The sequence below is a fragment of the Hemitrygon akajei genome, chromosome 10 (assembly GCF_048418815.1).
Source record: "Hemitrygon akajei chromosome 10, sHemAka1.3, whole genome shotgun sequence".
Classification (NCBI taxonomy): domain Eukaryota; kingdom Metazoa; phylum Chordata; class Chondrichthyes; order Myliobatiformes; family Dasyatidae; genus Hemitrygon; species Hemitrygon akajei.
The window spans coordinates 79,759,249-79,773,875 of record NC_133133.1 but is presented as its reverse complement, the minus strand read 5'-3'; the positions used below and the strand labels follow the sequence as shown (position 1 = coordinate 79,773,875).

The following is a 14,627-nucleotide window of genomic DNA, read 5'->3' as shown; positions in this document are numbered from 1 at the left end:
CTGTTTGATATCCACACTAAATGGTGATAGGACCAGGCAACTTCCAGAATATATTACAGGAGACCCGGGATCTTTCAATCTAGGTATCTACACGTCAAGACATAACACTGTTCAGGTGTCAAATCCAGTATGGCTAATGACCACCAAATCTGGCAACACTAAAACATGAACAGAGTGATGGACCTTGCCATCATGGGGTGATCAAGAAGCATTCATTCACAGGCACACCTATGCCTAATTTGCAATTTTTCCAGAACAATTTGATCTTTGAACTTCACTTTCAACTGTATCAGTTGTGGCCACGAGAGCTTCTTCCCATACATAATGAAAACTGTCTTTGATCCCAGGCTAAAACATCATTGAGTGTGACAAAGAGAACCAGACTCTTTCAGTAAGCACCAAGAAGAATGCATACCAATGATTAGTGATGACCTGAGAACTATCAGTTCAAAGAAAAACAGCAAACCACCCAAAAAAGAAAGGTGACACAATCAACACCCCCACCCTCCAAATCCCCTCCCCAGAACAGCAGACCCCACTTGAAATGCTACAGAATATTGGTCTGCCTTCCGCCAGTGAACATGTAAGACATAGTTCCTTTCTGTCCGCCTTTAATCTCTCCCTTTCCCGACTTAAACTTTGAAATTTTAACGTTACTCAGTCAGATCCTGCAGAATGACAGTTATAATTATGTTTAACATAAGAAGCACCAGGAGAAATCTTGAAGCAGGCAATGGTAAACTTAAAAAAGCTGACAAGAGTTCAGAGGAGCCACCCTGGGTAAATAGATTAGAGTCTCAAATCAGCTATATCGTTGCTGAATTAACTCAACTAAAAGAAAGATTTCTCCCCTTGGAGGGAAAAATTGACTCTTTGAGCCTTGATCTTAAAGAGGTTAGTCGAAATGTGGCTCATATTTCTTCTCATTTGGAAAAGGCTCAACAATGGATTGTGGATTTGGAGGCCTGCTCTTGTCAGAACAATATTCAAACTGTTGGATTAAAAGAGAAATCAGGACCCGCTGACACATTGGATTATTTTGCTAAAATACTTCAATCTTTACTTCCGGAGGTTTGCCTACAACTGCTGGAGATTGAAATGGCTCATAGAGTTGGTGCTTTAAAATTCTCAGATCAAGGTGAAAACAAGCATATTGTTGTGCATTTTCTTCATTTTAGAGACAAAGACCATATTATTAAGCTTGCAAGAAAGCAAAGGCTGTTTCAATTTCAAAGCTCTGAGATTTGCTTCTTCAAAGATTTTCCGCGTGAAATTGTTCAGAAATGTTCTGCATTCGCTGCTGTAATGCGTATGTCTTATCAAAGACAGTTGCATCCATCTCTTCAATACCCAGCTAAATTAAAGCTTTTTGTCAAAAATTCTGGGATTCCTATTTTTGAGAACCCAGCTGAAGCATTGCATTTTATTAATTCTCTCCCTGACGAGTCTGAAGTCTGAAGTTTGAATGATTTATATCTGTTTGACTGTCTAGCAATGTAAGGAGTGTTGAAATTGGAAGATTTGATGGGTATAGAAAGTCTATATCTGAAAATGTACTTTTATCTCTGAAATAGACTGGTTTGGATGGTTTTAACCTCAGAAGACATAGTGAGGGAACTGTTGAAAGACTGTAGATAACTCTGAACCATCTAGAATTTTTTTTTCTGTTCGCAGCATTTAATTAAACTAATTGCATTTTGCTTCATATGCTTTTGTTAAGAACTTATAAGTAATTATCTGGGTTTCTTTATGTTTTAAAGAGAGATTTGATAATTTAAAGATGGCGATTGTTTTTCTTCTGAGCAAATATTTCAAGAATTTTTTGGACGTGTTTTTTCTCCTTATCTAACAGTATGAAGGTTATTTTCAAAACTGAAGGTTGTTTCTAATAACTGTTCTTTTCAACTCAACTCTAATGAGCTGTATGTCGACTGTAATAAGATGTATATCTGGAAGAGGGAGACAGCGATTACTCTTTTCATTTTTACCTTTTATTCAGGCAGGTGGAGTTGATAATTGCTTTTCATGCATTCTTTGGGGCTTGCGTCGATCGATATCGACTTATTTCCAGGCTTTGTAAGTTGGGTGGGTTTTTTCTTTTTTTCTTTTCTTATTTTTTATCGCTATTATGGAATTCCAGAGCGTATGCAAATTATTATTATTGTTGTTCATCTCCACCATTCTCAACCACCTTATCCTGACGTGCGTCTAACTACTTTTTTTTAGATATAAAGTCTCATGACGATATTTAAACAGTTAACTGTTTTAAGTTGGAATGTCCATGGTTGGAATAATCCGATTAAGTGTAAGAAAAAATTTAAAATATTAACCGATTCCAACCTGATATAATCTTTACACAAGAGACGCATATCAGGTTATGGAATAAAAATCGATTCTTTTAAATTTTGGAAGGCAGCTCAGTTTCATGCAAATTCTTAAAGTAAAATTAGAGGTGTTTCCATTTTTATTGATTCCAAGATTCCTTTTAACCAGGAGGATATTATAGTTGATATAGTTGATTTTTGATTGTTAAATGAATAATTTACAACAGGAAATGGTTTTGGTTAATATATATGGACCAAATGTTGACGATCCCTCTTTCTTTAACATTGTTTTTGCTCTATTACCTGATCTAAATAAATATATGTTATTAATGGGTGGTAATTTAAATACTTGTTTAAATCCTTTAATAGATAAGTCATCATCCAAACATCAACTCCCTAATTGTTCTTCATTATTTATAAATTCTTTTTTAATTGATTATGGCTTAATTGAAATTTGGAGACATATGCATCCTAGTGATAGAGAACATTCCTTTTCCTCACATGTTCATATTAAATATTCAAGAATCGACTATTTTATAGTCGACCATCAACTTCTATTTAATGTTCAGAAATATGAATAAGATTCAATTGTTATCTCTCATCATGCTCCCTTAAACCTAATATTTGAACTGAAAGATGTTGCTTCTACAAGACCACTTTGGCATTTTCCAGAACATTTGTTACAAAGCTCAGAATTTGTTGAGTTTATTGAAACTCAGATAAAAGAGTTTTTTCTCATTAATAATACAGGAAACATCTCAAAGTTAGTAATTTGGGATACATTAAAAGCTTATTTACATGGTCAGATTATTTCATATATAGCTAAGCTAAAGAAACAGACAAGAATGGAATTAGATAAAATTTCTAAGCAAATTGAAGACTTAGATATCATCAATGCAACCTCTCCAAATGTTGATTTGTTTAAAAGAAGAGTGGAATTACAATCACAATATAATTTATTATTAACTTATCCTATTGAAGGATATTTGCTTAAATTGAAAAGTCAGTTTTATATTTTTGGGTATAAAAATAATAGGGTCTTAGCTTCCCAATTAAGGGCAGCTAGAGCTAAAAGACAAATTTTAAAGAGTCATAAAGATAATGGAGATATAATAAGTAATGATGAAGACATTACTAATATTTTTCATGATTTTTATTCTGACCTTTATAAATCTCAATTTCCTGCAGATTCCTCCAAAATGAAGGCTTTTTTACATAAGATTAAATTTCCTAAAATTACTGTTGAAGGTCAACAGATGCTTGATGCTCCAATTACTGAACATGAAATTCAGGAAGCTTGGTTGTTAATGCAATCAGGTAAAGCTCCTGCACTTGATGGTTATTCAGTAGGATTTTCCAAAAAAAAAATTGAAAAAATACTTTCTCCATATCTTTTGGGAACATTTCATGAATCTTTTGAGAAGGGTAATTTACCTCATCCTTTTTATGAAGCTTCTGTTTCCTTAATTCTTAAGAAAAATAAAGATCCCACTGAATGTTCATCATATGGACATATTTTGTTATTAAATGTTGAAGCAAAAATTCTTTCTAAGACAATGGCTAACTGTTTGGAATTTTTTATAAAATCATCTCTATGGATCAAATGGGCTTTATTAAAGGCCGTTACTCTTTCTCCATTGTTCGGAGCTTGATGAACATTATATTTTCATCACTAACTAAGATACCCCAAAATGCTATTTCTCTTGATGCAGCAAAGGCAGTTGATAGAGTTTGATGGATATATCTGTTTAAGGTATTAGAAAAATTTGGCTTTGGTAATAATTTAAGTAGTGGATTCAAATGTTCTATGAGAATCCTATTGCTACTGTTATTACTAATAATCTTAGGTCCACTTTTTTTAATTTCACGAGGTACTAGACAGGGATGTCCATTAAGCCCTTTATTATTTAATCTCGTACTACAGCTTTTGGCCATAATACTCCGTGAAGCTAAAAATATTCATGGTATCTCTGTAAATGGGACCAAACATAAGATTTCTCTTTACGCAGATGATCTTTTGGTTTATATTTCAAACCCTGAAGAATGTATTCCTAATCTTTTGAAAATACTAAATGAATTTGGAAAATTTTCAGGATATAAACTTAACTTAAATAAAAGTGATTTTTTTCCATTAAATGCTCCTGTTTTTATATATAATGATATTCCATTCAGAATTAATAATTCTTTTAAATATTTGGATATCATAATTGCTAAAAAATACAAAGATCTTTATAAAGCTAATGTTGTTCCTTTAATGGACTCTATGAAACAATTATTTTCTAGATGGAACCCACTTACAATTTCTTTAATAGGTCATATTCATGCCGTGAAAATGATGATTTTACCTAGATGTTTATATATTTTTCAAAATATACCTTTGTTTCCAACTAAAATTTTTTTTGATCAAATCGACTCTATTATTTCATCCTTTATTTGGAACAATAAGAGACCAAGAATTAACAAGTATCATTTACAAAAATCTAAAAAAGATGGTGGACTTGTACTTCCTAATTTAAGATTGTATTATTGGGCTGTGAGTATTCGACAATTATGTTTTTGGCTATATTGGCTCGATAAGAACTAAAAACCAGCCTGGATTGATTTGGAATTTAAAGCTATCTATCCTGTTATTAAACAGTGTTTATGGATTTGGTTTCAGTTCTGCAATTTTTAAAAAAATATTTTAAACCATTTAAATTGTCTCACTCTTTATATTGAAATTTTTTATTTAAACCCTCAAAAACTGATCCCATTTTTCTCCTGTGGAGAAATAAGGGGATCTGTTCTGTTGCAGATCTATTTTGTGATGGTCAATTGATGACTTTTGATGAGTTAATTAGCAAAATTCTCTCTGTCTCATACACACTTTCTGCAATAACTTCAGGTTAGACATTTTTTACAAAAATACTTTTCTAAGTTTCCATATATGCAAGAATCTGATTTGTTGGATATTAATTTGAATATGTTTCCGTTAGTAAGAGGTTCCATTAGTAGAATTTATAATTTATTTTTACTACAAAAAGATAACCTCTCACTAAAGATTATACACGATTGGGGGAGAGAACTTAATATGACCTTCGTTAATGAAGATTGGTTGCGAGCTCTGAAAATGGTCAATTCTTTCTCGATATGTGCCAATCACTGTTTAATTCAATTTAAAATTGTTCACTATTATTATTTAGCAAGGGAGAGACCATCCAAAATATTTCCTAACATAGATAATTATTGTGATAGGTGTAAAACTGAAGTAGCCACTTTGTCACATATGTTCTGTTTATGTTCTTCATTAAAATCTTTTTGGAAATCTTTATTTTCTACAATTTCTAAAGCTCTGAAAATTAATTTACAACCTAATACATTGACTGTACTATTTGGAATAGTTCTGCATCATATTCAGGGTATTTCATCTTCAGATCAACATGTAATTGCATTTGTTACATTATTGGCAAGAAGGGCTATTTTATTGAAATGGAAAGATCCCTATGTCACTACATTAATTCAATGGTTCTCTTAAGTAATGTTATGTATTAAGACCATAAGACAAAGGAGCAGAAGTCAGCCATTTGGCGCATCTAGTCTGCTCCACCATTACATCATGAGCTGATCCAATCTCCCCTTTAGTCCCATTCTCCCAACTTCTCACTATTACCTTTGATGCCCTGACTACTCAGATACCTATCAATCTCTGTCTTAAAGACACTCAATGACTTGGCCTCCACTGCCGCCAGTGGCAACAAATTCCACAGATTCACCACCCTCTGGCTAAAAAAATCTTTTCGCATCTCTGTTTTGAATGGGCGCCCTGCAATCCTCAAGTCATGTCCTCTCGTACTAGACTCCCCCACCATGGGAAACAATTTTGCCACATGAACTCTGTCCATGCCTTTCAACATTCAAAATGTTTCTATGAGGTCCCCCCTCATTCTTATAAGCTCCAAGGAGTACAGTCCAAGAGCAGTCAAACATTCCTCATATGTTAACCCTCTCATTTCCAGAATCATTCTAGTGAATCTTTTCTGAACCCTCTCCAATGTCTGCACATCCTTTCTTAAATAAGGAGTCCAAAACTGCACACAGTATTCCAAGTGACGTCTTACCAGTGCCTTATAGAGCCTCAACATCACATCCCTGCTTCTATACTCTATTCCTCTAGAAATGAATGCCAACATTGTATTCGCCTTCTGCACCACCAACTCAACCTGCAGATTAACATTAAGGGTATCCTGCATGAGGACTCCCAAGTCCCATTGCATCTCAGAACTTTGAATTCTCTCCCCATTTAAATAATAGTCTGCCCATTTATTTCTTCTACCAAAGTGCATGACTGTACACTTTCCAACATTGTAATTCATTCGCCACTTCTTTGCCTATTTCCCCAATCTATCCAAGTCTCTCTGCAGACTCTCTGTTTCCTCAGCACTACTGGCCCCTCCATCTATCTTTGTATCATCAGCAAACTTAGCCACAAAGCCATCTATTCCATAATCCGAATTGTTGATATACAACGTAAAAAGAAGCGCCCCAACACGGACCCCTGTGGAACACCACTGGTAAACGGCAGCCAAACAGAATGGGATCCCTTTATTCCCACTCTCTGTTTCCTGCCAATCAACCAATGCTGTATCCACGTATGTAACTTTCCCATAATTCCATGGGCTCTTACCTTGTTTAGCAGCCTCATGTGCAGCACCTTGTCAAAGGCCTTCTGAAAATACAAATACACAACATCCACTGCATCTCCCTTGTCCAGCCTACTTGTAATTACCTCAAAAAATTGCATTAGGTTTGTCAGGCAGGATTTTCCTTTAATGAAACCATGCTGAGTCCTCCCTATCTTGTCATATGCCTCCAGGTACTCCGTAACCTCATCCTTGACAATCGACTCCAACAACTTCCCGACCACCGATGTCAAGCTAACAGTTTTATAATTTCCTTTTTGCTTCCTTGCCCCCTTCTTAAATAGCGGAGTGACATTTGCAAACTTCCAGTCCTCCGGAACCAGGCCAGAATCTATCGACTTTTGAAAGATCATTGCTAATGCCTCCGCAATCTCCACTGCTAATTCCTTCAGAACATGAGAGTGCATTCCATCTAGTCCAGGAAATTTATCTACCTTTAGACTATTCAGCTTCCTGAGTACTTTCTCTATCGTAATTGTGACTGCGTATATTTCTCTTCCCTGACACTCTTGAATGTCCAGTATATTGCTGATGTCTTCCTTAGTGAAGACTGATACAAAACACTCGTTCAGTTCCTCTGCCATCTCCTTATCTCCTATTACAATTTCTTCAGCATCATTTTCTATCAGTCCTATATCTACTCTCACCTGTCTTTTACTCCTTATATACTTGAAAAAAGCTTTTAGTATCCTCTTTGATTTTATTTGCTAGCTTCTTTTTATAGTTCATCTTTTCCCTCTTAATGACCTTCTTAGTTTCCATTTGTAAGCTTTTAAAAACTTCCCAGTCCTCTGTCTTCCCACTAAGTTTTGCTTCCTTGTATGCCCTCTGCTTTGCTTTTACTTTGGCTTTGACTTTTCTTCTCAGCCATGGTTGCATCCTTTTTCCATTCGAAAATTTCTTCTTCTTTGGAATGTATCTGTCTTGCACCTTCCTCACTTCTCGCATAAACTCCAGCCACTGCTGCTCTGCCGTCCTTCCTGCTAGTGTCCCTTTCCAGTCAACCTTGGCCAGTTCCTCTCTCCTGCCACTGTAAATTCCTTTACTCCAATGAAATACCGACACATTGGATTTCAGCTTCTCTTTCTCAAAATTCACAGTGAACTCAATCATATTATGATCACTGCCTCCTAAGGGGTTCTTCACTTCCATCTCTCTAATCACCTCTGGTTCATTACACAATACCCAATCCAGTACAGCCAATTACCTAGTGGGCTCAACAACAAGCTGTTCTAAAAAGCCATCTCGTAGACATTCTACAAATTCTCCCTCTTAAGATCCAGTGCCAACCTGATTTTCCCAATCCACTCGCATGTTAAAATCCCCTACAATTATCATAACACTGCCCTCAGGCAAGACTTTTCTATTTCCTGTTGTAATTTGTAGTCCACATCACTGCAGCTGTTTGGAGGCCTGTAGATAACTGCCATCAGGGTCATTTTACCCCTGCGATTTCTTTGCTCAACCCATAAAGATTCTGTACCTTCCGATTCAATGTCAACTCGTTCTAACGACATAATATCATTTCTTACCATTAAAGATATGCCACCCCCCTATCTACCTGCCTATCCATCCGATACACTGTGTATCCTTGGACGTTCAGCTCCCAGAGACATGCATCCTTTAGCCACGTCTCAGTGATGGCCACAATATCATACCTGCATGTCTTAGTTTGGAAAACATTAGAAGTAGAACTTTTGATCCTCGATTCAATTTTGAGAGAAGGTGGGTTTTTTTTGACAAATATTATCATTTAATTTGAATTATTTTATATGGTTTCCTTCCAGTTTTATTTTATATAAATGTGAATTGGTCGTTGATGATTTTTCTTCTATATATATATATATAATGGTAAGACATATTTCTCCATTAATAAAAAGTATATATTTTTTCATTATCATATGTTATTCTTTTTTGATAAGTTCTTTTCTTCAGCTTTATTAATTGTATATATATCAACTTGTTGAAGACTTGTATCATTTTCTAGCTATAGAAGATTATGTATCAATTAAAAAAAAATTTAAATGACATTGGACCGGTTCCCCATTCCATATTTACAATACAGGACTGTAATGGTCTCAAATGTATTTTATATATGTGAAAAAAACACAAATTATAACAAATTCAATAAAACAAGGATGCAGGATCAGGTGATGTGTTTTACCTGCATGATGTGGTTGCTGGTGGGCCCCATTATGGTTCCTGGTGACCAGATCTGCAGCAAATAATGGTTACTCAAGGAATGTGGGCTCAAATTTGAGGAGCTGGAATCTGAGCTTCTAACACTGCGATACATCAGGGAGGGTGAGAGTTACCTGGACTCTGCTCAGTCTGTGATCAGGGTAAAAAATGTGTGACTGTGAGTGAGGCACTTGGAGAGGAGGCTGTTCCAAGAGGGAGTGTTGGAGGAGTCCCAGACCCTGAACTTGCCCAACTGGTCTGAAACTGATTCAATGCAAACAAAATGCTGGAGTAACTCAGCAGTGCAGGCAGCATCTATGGACAAGAATAAACAGCTGACGTTTCCAGCCGAGACCCTTCATTTCTTAGCCAAAAATGCCGACTGTTTACTCTTTGGCTTGCTGAGGTCCTCCAGCATTTTGTCTCTATTACTTTGATTTCCACCACCCACAGATTTTCTCTTGTTTGAAACTGATGCTCCTTCCCAAGATGAGACAGAGGGCTGTAGGGGCGATCAGCTACCAAACCATGGCACTATGGTTCATGGAGCTGTTCAAGAAGGTGGAAAGAAGAGATATGTAGTTGTAATTAAAGATCGTATAGACAGGGGAATAGGAACAATTCTCAGTCGGAAGAATTGAGAGTGCCAAAGGCTATGTTATCTGTCTGGTTCCTGGGTCTGGGATATCTTATGTGATGGTGCCTAACGGCGACTCCTTTGCTTGCATCTTCGGAAACAGCTCTATTTCTACCTTTAATATCTTTATTTTTTCCTTACAGGGCTCTTTTGAAGACCCTGATCTGCAGTTAAACGCAGGCTTCGGTTCTTTGCGGGAATGGGACCTGTTCTCGGGGTTCCACGTCTGGTCGCTCTTCGCCATGCCAAGAGTTTGGCCTGAGAATCTCAATCGTGTTCGGAAGCCTAAGATCTTGGGGCTTTGGAGATGGGCGGATCGAGGGTCGGTGTCACGACCGGAGACTTGTTTGTCATCGGGGAGGCCAGAAAATCTTTTGCTGTGGGCCCAAAGGCCCGAGGTCTTTGCGATCTTCAAGCACAGAGCTTGGAAAAGGCGATGAAACGGATTTTTGAGATTGTAAACCAGCAGGTTATTGTTATGTCTCCCGCCCACTGTGAAAATGGGGGACACCCCCTCTCCCTTGCCAGGGAGAGAGAGAACCTGTGGGTTGTCAAATTCGGCTGAAATGTGAAACTTCTGGGTTAACTGCAAGGTCTGTGTCTTTGCCATCGCTTAGCACACGCTTGGGCTCAATGATTGTACCGATGCGCGTTTACGTTTGCTGGTGGGGGAGTGGGGATCATTGCTCGCTGCTGCTTACGTGCGGTAGGGGGGAGCTGGGGGGGACTTTGGGGTTCTCATGTTTAACTGTTGTTCATTCTTTGGGGCACTTCTCTGTTTTCCTGGATGTTTTGCGAAGAAAAAAGCATTTCTCTGACATGAGACTTGACCTTTGAAACTTTGAATTGCAGCAAAATTAAGCATGGAAAGGGGAAAGGTTCAGCTTTTGTGTTTCACATGAGTGCCAGTGATCTTAGAAGAACAAGGGAAGAGTTTCCGCTGAGGAAATTTAAGAAGCTAGGGGCAAAATTAAAATGCGGAAACAAACAGATAATAATCTCTGGGTTGCTACCTGAGCAACATGCAATTTGCACAGGGTTTATGAGTTCAGAACGATAAATGTATTGTCAAAGTCTGGTGTGGGAGAAGTGGGTTTGAATTTGTGGAACATTGGCACCAGTACTGGAGAAAGGGAGCTGTTCCAATGGGAAAGGCTCCACCTGAAATAGGCTGGGACCAGAATCCTGGCAAATCGTATTAACTAGGGCTATGGTTAGGGCTTTAAATTAAATTGTAGGGGGTGGATTGAACAGGTTGGAAAAGTCAGGATAACATTAAGGGGAAGGAGAATCCAGGGGAGGTTACAGAAGTCTCCAAATTAATGAATAAGACAAAGTTCAGAAAGGGATAAGAAATTATCGTCAGAAATATGGAGACAAAATTGAAAAGAATTGTGAATACGGAAGGGTGGTGAATACAGAACTGAATCTGTCATATTCCAATGCATGTTGCATAGTTACAGATTGCCAGGTAGGCTGGGAAGGAGGATCACAACTGGGAGCTTAACATCCAAGGATACATATTTTATTATAAGGACGGGCCACTGGGCAGAGACGTTGGGATGGCTTTGTTTATTTAAAAAATAAATAAAGCCATAAAGAAAAGATATATGATTAGAAGATGCAGTCTACATGGGTTTAAAAAAAGACACTGACGGGAGCTTTATATGGTAGCAAGGAGGTGGGTTAGAAATTACAAAGGAAGATGGAAACGACATGTGAAGTGGTTAATATTATGTTGGCCATGGGTGATTACTATATGTAGATTCATTGGAAAATCAGTTTGGTACTCAATTATGAGAGAAAGAGTTTGTAGAATGCCTATTAGACGGCTTTTTCAAACAGCTCCTGGTTGAGACCATGAGGGAAATTTCTGGATTGGATGTTGCTTAATCAGATTCAATTAAGGGGCCAAAGGTAAAGGAACCTTTAGGAGGCAGTCATCCTACTAGTATGGAATACATCCTGCAGTCTGAGAGGGAGAAGATAAAAATGGATGTGTCAGTATTACAGTGCAATAAAGGGAATTACAGAAGCAGGAGAGAAGACTGGCCAAAGTTCACTGGAAGGTAACACTAGTAGGGATAATAGAAGAGTAATGGTTGGACTTTTTGGGAGTAATTCCACCGTAAGACATAGGAGCAGATTTGACCATTTGGCCCATCGAGTCTGCTCTCCTATTTCATCAAGGCTGATTCAATTCCCTCTCAACACCATCACGCTGCCTTCTCCCTGAAACTTTCATACTCTGACTAAGCATGAACCTATAACCATCCAATTAAAGTGTACTCAATAACTTTCCCTCCACGTCAGCCAAAGGCAATGAAATCCAGAGATTTGCCACACTCTGGTTTGAAAAACTCATCTTTGTCTATGCTCTAAATAAATATCCCTCTGTTTGGAGGGTGTGACCTGTGGTCTTAGACCCTCAAATCATAGGAAGCATCCTCTCCACATCTGAGATATTTAGTCCATTCAACATGTCTCAATGAGATTCCCCACTCACTCTACTAAATTTCAGCAAGTGCAAGCCCACAGGCACTAATTGCTCCTCATATAATAATCCTTTCATTCCTGGAGTCATTCCCATGAACCTCTTCTGAACCCTCTCCAAAGTCAGCACATCCCGTAAAATTCTTCCCCGTTTATACACTTTTATTCATTGTACCAAAGTGCCTGGCCATATATTGCCCAACATTGTACTCCTTTTGCCAATTCTTTGCCCATTCTCAAAAATCTATCTAAACCCTTCCGTAGCATTCCTACTTCCTCAAGACTCCCAGTCGCTCCACCTATCTTTGTATCATCTTTGCCACAAGTCATCAAGTCAATCATCCAAGTCATTGACATACAACGCAAAAAAGAAGCAGTCCCAACACAGACTCCAGCAGAGCACCATTATTCACTGGTAGCCAATTCTGAAGACACAGGATCGGTTCATCCCAAAAAAGAGGCATTGTAAAGGCAGGATGAGGCTACCATGAGTACAAACTAGGTCAAGACAGCATTAAAGCAAAATAGAGGACATGCAATGTAGCAAATATTACTGGGAATCTAGAGGGTTGGGAAGTCTTTAAAAACTAACAGAAGACAACTGGGCAAAAATATTAACAAGAGCAATACTAAATATTATGGTAAGCCAGCAAATAATATAAAAGAGGAAACCAAAATAAATAGTAAATGAGAGGAAAGACTTAACAAGGGTGTCACAATCACAGATTCAGCAATGCAGCAGATTCGGCAATTGCGCTCGTGAATATGCATGCGTCAGCTAATTATTATTTCAATGTGATAATAGCAAACATAGAAAACCAGGAAACCTACAGCACAATACAGGCCCTTCGGCCCAAAAAGTTGTGCCGAATATGTTCCTACCTTAGAAATTACTGGGTTACCCATAGGCCTCTATTTTTCTAAGCTCCATGTACCTATCCAACAGTCTCTTGGAAGACCCTATCATATCCACCACCACCACCATTGCCAGCAGCCCACTCCACGCACTCACCACTCTCTGAATAAAAAACTTACCCCTGACATCTCCTCTGTACCTATTCCCCAGCATCTTAAACCTGTGTCCTCTTGTGGCAACCATTTCAGCCCTGGGAAAAAGCTTCTGATGATCCACACAATCAATGCCTCTCATCATCATATACACCTCTATCAGGTCACCCATCATCCTCTGTTGCTCCAAGGAGAAAAGACTGAGTTCACTCAAGCTGTTTTCATAAGGCATGCTTCCCAATCTAGGTGACATCCTTGTAAATATCCTCTGTACCCTTTCTATGGCTTCCACATCCTTCCTGTAGTGAGAAGACCAGAACTGAGAACAGTACTGCAAGTGTGGTCTGACCAGGGTCCAATATAGCTGCAACATTACATCTCGGCTCCTGAGTTCAATTCCACAATTGATGAAAGCCAATAAACCCTAGAGGCAACCTGCACAGCTGCTTTGAGCGTCCTATGGACTCAGACCCCAAGATCCCTCTGATCCTCCACATTTCCAAGGGTCTTACCATTAATACTATATTCTGTCATCATATTTGACCTTCAAAATGAACACTTCCCACTTATCTGGTTTGAACTCCATCTGCCACTTCTCAGCTCAGTTTTGCATCCTAACAATGTCCCGCTATAACCTCTGACTGCCCTCCACACTATCCACAACACCTCCAACCTTTGTGTCATCAGCAAACTTACTAACCCATCCCTTCATTTCCTCATCCAGGTCATTTATAAAAATCATGATAAGTAAGGGTCCCAGAACAGATCCCTGAGGCACACCAATGCTCACTGAACTCCATGCAGAATATGACCCATCTACAACCACTCTTTGCCTTCTATGGGCAAGCCAGTTCTGGATGCACAAAGCAATGTCCCTTGGATCCCATGCCTCCTTACTTTTCAATAAGCCTTGCATGAAGTACCTTATCAAATGCCTTGCTGAAATCCATATACACTACATCTACTGCTCTTCCTTCATCAATGTGTTTAGTCACATCCTCAAAAAATTCAATCAGGCTTATAAGGCATGACTTGCCCTTGATAAAGCCATGCTGACTATTCCTAATCATATTATACCTCTTCAAATGTTCATAAATCCTGCCTCTCAGGATCTTCTCCATCAACTTATGAACCACTGAAGTAAGACTCGCTGGTCTATAATTTCTTGGGCTATCTCTACTCCCTTTCTTGAATAAGGGAACAACATCCACAACCCTCCAATCCTCCGGAACCTCTCCCATCCCCAATGATGATGCAAAGATCATCACCAGAGGCTCAGCAATCCCCTCTCTCATCTCCCACAGT

The 14,627-nt window shown here is 38.2% G+C and overlaps 1 protein-coding gene across 4 annotated transcripts in view; it reads right to left on the bottom strand.

Annotated features, from left to right (window-relative positions):
* Positions 1–14,627, bottom strand: part of LOC140734504 (interferon-inducible GTPase 5-like) — a 30,958-nt gene that overhangs the window by 4,318 nt on the left and 12,013 nt on the right. The window contains exon 1 of one of the 4 annotated variants that reach the window (XM_073058560.1): positions 6,988–7,023. The exons of the other annotated variants lie outside the window; for them this stretch is intronic. The gene's annotated coding sequence lies outside the window, so the exon portion shown is untranslated. Of the gene's footprint in view, positions 1–6,987; positions 7,024–14,627 lie in introns of those variants that run through there. 4 annotated transcript variants of the gene reach the window in all.